At 42.3% G+C, this 5,787-nt stretch overlaps 1 pseudogene; it reads left to right on the plus strand.

Moving 5' to 3' along the window:
• The first annotated feature begins 1,991 nt into the window (after nt 1–1,991).
• On the plus strand, nt 1,992–2,110 carry LOC120609976 (uncharacterized; annotated as a pseudogene).
• The last annotated feature ends 3,677 nt before the right edge of the window (nt 2,111–5,787 follow it).

A 5,787-nucleotide genomic window follows, 5' to 3' on the forward strand; every position in this document is an offset into this window, starting at 1 on the left:
ACTGGAGATGTGCAAAGGGTTGTAAATCTGGGCTTTTGAAAGATCTAATTATTTCATTATGATGGCTCGCCTCCCAACATTCTCCTCAGTTCCGTCACCTGTCAGGGAATCTGACTGAAGGAGTCCTTCAGAGAAGAGGCCAGACCATGGGAGACAGGAGTGAAAAAGGATCTGAGCGTGGGCTGGTGGGTAAAGGTGGAAAAGGGAGAAAAGAGGCAAGTGGAAGGACTTGCTCAGCCTCCCTCTAAGGTCAGAGGGCACAAGGGACCCACCCACACTGACATAGGCCGGAAGAAAGTCAAAATACATAGCCAACAACCACTCTTAAACTCTCTGGTCTCTGTGTAGTTGTTAACACTTTTATTCGAGTCATCAGTACTAAGTGAGAATTTGAATGGCTCATAGCCAAACCCTTTGGGGCACAGACTGTGCTGCCCCCTCCTTTCAATGCCAGGGGTATCAGTGACAGTGTTACCTCAGAAACAAAGCAGCGCAGCTGCTGAAACCACTGGTGAGACTTCTTAATTTTAAATCTCTGAGCTCCTGAACAGAGCTTCTCTGTGATTCTCCCAGAGATAACTGTGAGAAACCAGAGAAAGGAGACAACTCAGAGGCTTCCTGCAGACCTAGTTCAAGGACACCTACCCCCATTGAGGACAAACTGAGGGTTGATTTCAAAGAGAAGGTGGATAAATCCTATTTAAACATTTCTAGGACAAAAAAAAGTTAGCATTCTTTTACATTCTTTCCTTCTTCTCAACCTCACTAAGCAGTTGGGGTTTGTGTTAATGAAACTTTCTTATGCTGCAAGAGAGAAAGTGGTAGATTGTTCTGTATAAGTGGTGGTAGACAGAATGGAAAGCTTCTGGTGGAATAGAAGAAATTCTAAAGATGGGAGGAGGGGGCTGAAGGGAGGCCACCAAAGTCAGAGGAGAAAGAAAATATTCCTTCTATTATCCAAGGTATGTCCCACCTGAGGGTCTTTGCACATGCTATTCATACTCTTACCTAAGATGCTTTTTCTCCTTTCCTGGCCTGTCCTCCTCCCGCTTCAGGCTCATCAGAGCCCCCAGTTAGTCCTCTCAGAGAATCCATCACAATATATAATCATTGTTCACTTACTTGTGTTTCGTTTGTTTCCCTCATGAGACCGTAAGTGCCATGAAAGCGGTACCCAAGTATAATTTGTTCGTCATTATCCACCCAGAACCTAATGTGGTAGGTGCTCAATAAATATTTGTGAAAACAATGAAAGGAGAGAGACTTGGGTGGGGAGAAGTTTCTATAAGGAGAATCTTTAACGAATGATGACCCTAGTGGAATTTCCCTTTTTTGCTGCCCCTTTAAGAGACTAAAGACAAATTATTCTTCAGTGCTAGTTAGAGTAAAATTTGTGTAAAGAAAAAAAAAGACTTCATGCTAGCTACATGAGCATATCGACTTTGAAAAAAATTCAATGATCTGCAGGCTCCCACATGACCCACACGTAATCACCACGTGAGTCCCATGTGACCCATGTGGCAGCAATGTGACTCCCACATGACCTCACATGACCTCCACACGTGACTCCCAGTTCGCCTTTTATTTGAAATTCTTTCTGTTCGTTTTAATTATTTATTTATTTCAAGGTGCCAAAATTCTCTTCTGAGCATCTCGTTAGACGAACTGTTTCTGACCAAGGTTTAGCCAATGCTACTGTTCATTAGGTTTATAGTTCCCTACCAAGGACTCGGCAAGATCAGCGATGCTGAGTTCACATTACGTTTCGCAGAAGAAAAAGGTATTTCCAAGTGTTATACTGAAGCAGAATCTCCTAACTGCATATACAAAATTGTTATTCTGTGCATTTTTTTATATGTATATTGTACTTTAATTAAAATTACATTTAAAAAGAGAGGAGAGAGGACATGGTTCCATAGTGTAGCAGTTAGCACGTCTGCTTTACACGCAGAAGGTCCTGGGTTCACACCCCAGTGGAGCCACAGTCCATGGTCTACGGCCATGCCATGCTGAACAAGCCCAATCCTGTCTGATCTTGGAAGCTAAGCAGGTTCGGGCCTGATTAGTACTTAGATGGGAGACCACCTAGGAAGACCATGTGCTGTAGGTATAAATAATGATAATAAATAAATAAAAAATAAAAAGAGAGAAAGAGGCCATATAGGCGCAGGTGTATAAAATACAACTACAAATGAAGAGTGGAGGGAAAGTGTAGGTGAGGGCAGGGGCCAGAGTAAACTAGAATAAAGACAGGAGGAAGATATGCAGATGGCATGTATGAAAGACTGAAGAGATCAAGGAGAGTGGAGATGAGGGCCACCTAGGGTCAGATTAGTAGCCTGGATGCCTTGGTGGGGAGTTTGGGTTTGATTAGAAACTATATGAGGGCAGTGTTCATGGTTTATCCCAATGGTTTTCCAATTTGGCATGTGTAATAATCATCTGGAGAGCTTGTTAAACAGCCGACTCATGAGACCCATTTTCAGAGATTCTGATCAAGAAGATTGGGTGGGCCCAAGAACCTGCAATTTAACAAGCTTCTCAAATGATTTAGTTAAAAAGATTGTCTACTGGCTATAATTTGAAAAACACAAAACAGTCCCTCACTCTTCCATTTGGCCCAGGAACCTGGGTTCTTGTCAGATATTTGTTAATTTTGATAAAGATCAAACATAGTATTAAAGTGAGCATGACTCTGAGGTTAGATTTCTTGTTTCTAGCTTAGATCAGAATTTAGATCTTGCTATAGAAAAAACACCTTTTGTACCTGGAATTATTTGGCAGTATTCATTGATTTTGTAGTTAAGAGCAAAGACTCTGGAATCAAAACCTGGGTTCAATTCCTGGACCCCTTTTTAACTTCTCTAAGCCTCGATATCTTCACTTGTAAAGTGGGGTTAGATAATAAGGTCTACTTCATAGGATTAGTATGAAGATTAAATGAATTACTGAGGGAAAATGCTTACCACAGTGCCTGGAACATAGTCAACTCTCATTTAATGATAACGATGATTCTTCTTCTCTTTGTAGTCCTCTCCTTGCCCTTCCTCCTGCTGTCTTCTTCTCCAGCACTAATAGAAGTAACTGGACCCTATCTGCAAAGCTAAGGCTCAGTTACTTTGGAGAGAGGGTCCAAAACATCTTCCAGCCTCCTGTTGTCCCCAGTGCCAGGACGGCCAGGCAGGGAGAAGTCTGGCCTCCATAGACCTCCATCGGCATCTGTGTGGGAGAGGTTTTCCACTGAGATGCTTGGTCTTACCTGCCCCCAAATTTTATTAATGCTAGGTCTAATTTATTTTAGGCCCTGGATTTGTGACTCCAAATTAGTTAACAAGTTGATATAGTTGTGCTTCATGAGATATAGATCCCCTTACCCCGGATTTTCTCTAGCAGGAGGTTGAGAAATCAGTGGAAACCAGAAAATTTTCTCAGTGGTGGCAGGAGAGCAAGAGTCAGGATTATTATCTTTTAAATTTTTTAAGAGCAAAGCCAGCAACCATTCTTCATCGCCCCTCCACCCAAGCAGCTTGGGTGCCAATGCCCCAGTGCGCTAGAACTCACAGGCTGGACCACAATGATCAGGCAATGGCTGGACAATCACTCAGCTACGGAACAACCCTCCCTTCCCGCAGCAGGGATTCAGCTAGCAGATCTGGCAGTTTATTTGTCAATATTATTTGTTGTTATCTTAATTGTAGGAAAATTAAAAAGTGTAACACATAGCCATGAAACCCTTAAAGCTGGTTAATCTTTTTGGATTGTAACCAATGTAATTTATGTTAGTTAATCCCATCTTGATTACCATATGCAGAGCCCTGCAAAAGTTGCTGAAGGCTCCAAGTCATGGTGTATACAGGGAAGAGATAGGCTTTATCATCTGTGTTTTCTGCCAAGGAGAGAAAAAGGGCAGAGGGGGCTGGACTGAAAAACTGGGTTTGAGATGCCAGTGGGAGAGAAGTGCAATCTCCAGGATGGACACAGAAATGATCCTGGCAACTCCATGAGGAGAGGGTTAGGTCCTACGACTTATATGCTGGAGGTGCCCAGGCCCAGCAGTGTGCTGCAGTGAGAACATTTGTGCGAGGACAAAGCTCAAATTAGGCTTCGGTAGTGAAAATGAAGACAAATTCAAAAGGCCAAAGAAAACACATGTTTTTTCCATTGGCATTGTTTCATTTATGGTTATTTGAAGAGTCCCTCTTCTTTAGATTTACAGTTCAAGCATGGTGGCATCTGGAATCAGAATTGTATTTATAATTGAGAATTGGAAATGTATAAAGTATGACTCTAACCATCTCTGGTCCTCTGAGGACTTTAATTTTCTGCAGCAAAGAATGAAGAACAGACATTCTCACCCATTTCACTGCCCCTTTCTTGGCACTGACATATGAGAGGGCTTCCTTTTCCACTTTGGCATCTCCAGAGAAAGAAGGGATTTTGTCTTCTCTTTGGTACCTCTAAACGCCCAGTCCAGCAATGAGTCCCTTTCAAAGGGTGAAGTTGGGGGCCAGAAACACTGGGATTCTGACACTTGACTGATGCCCTTGACCCCCAACCATACACCCTTGCAAATGTGTAGCAGCCTATTCTAGACAAATGGAGAGCCTAGAGGCAGCACATGAGCAATTTTTTTCCTTAGCCTTTTTATGAATATAAATATTTAGTGCATGGTGTTTTGCAGAATTAAATCTCTGAGCCTAGATTAGCCTGGTAATATTATTATGTAGATACCAGGGACAAGCTACCTGTGACTGCTGTGTGTCTTCTCATTCAAAGATTCCTGTGATGACTTGATGCACTTTCATTTGCCAGGGCAATCATTAATTGCACATGAAACAGTTGGTGTTTGGCTTTAAGGGAAGCTGATTGGGTCAGTCACCGAGTGTTTGGCTCAATGATCTACAGCTGGCTCTTTGCTCCTGAACTCCTGCTTTCTTTTCAAAGCCTTCTCACTCAGTGTTTTTGGGACCCCCTGAGGAAGAGGCTGTGAAACATAGGGCGTTTTAATCTGTGTTTTCCTTTGGGCATTATAGCTTTAATTTTAATATTTTGGATAATAAAGAATGATTTTAAATTAAATTTGCAAGTCTGCCATCTGTGATTGTTTGGACTTTTTCCTCCTCTCTGGCAGATTTTTTTACTTAATTTTTTCTGAACGTCAGCGAGATTGGGCTGAGAGCAGGAGGAGCAAGGGGCAGCAGAGTAGGTCAATCCTGGGAACTTAGAGAAATGAAAAAAGGCTTTGATCCCTGGCCTTTGGCCCTGGGGTTAGTGGAATAAACTTGATGCCCTAAGTCAAATCACAAAAGTTAGCTCATATATAATTGCATCTTCCTGTCATCTCCTCTTGATTTGACTTTGGGAAAGTAATTTGCCAAGGTTATGCCTCAGTTTGCCCATCTGTCAAAGAGAAGTGATTTTCCCCACAGAGGTACCACTGCCATTTTGACATAGTTCTTCATCTAAGGACAGCTATGGGAATCCAAGACATTATTATCTACCAAAGGCTAAACGGGTCTGTGGGCTTATGTATGTTTCCAGATCAAAGCTAAATCCAAGAAATCTCTGCCTAGAAATGTTCTTAATCCTGTCAGTGAAATCCAGGAAGAAGAATTTTCTACCCTTCCAAGGGAAGTGAAGACACATCATCATCACCACTGCGGACCATGGCATTAATGAGTCAGACAGACAGCAAGACTGAACACACAGACAAATGCTGAGCGAATACCAGAATAAAATGAAAAAGCACCTGCCAGCAGAAGGGTTGGTATGATGAGTGACTTAGCT

This window comes from Pteropus medius, unplaced genomic scaffold (assembly GCF_902729225.1).
Source record: "Pteropus medius unplaced genomic scaffold, Ma_sr-lr_union100, whole genome shotgun sequence".
Taxonomy (NCBI): domain Eukaryota; kingdom Metazoa; phylum Chordata; class Mammalia; order Chiroptera; family Pteropodidae; genus Pteropus; species Pteropus medius.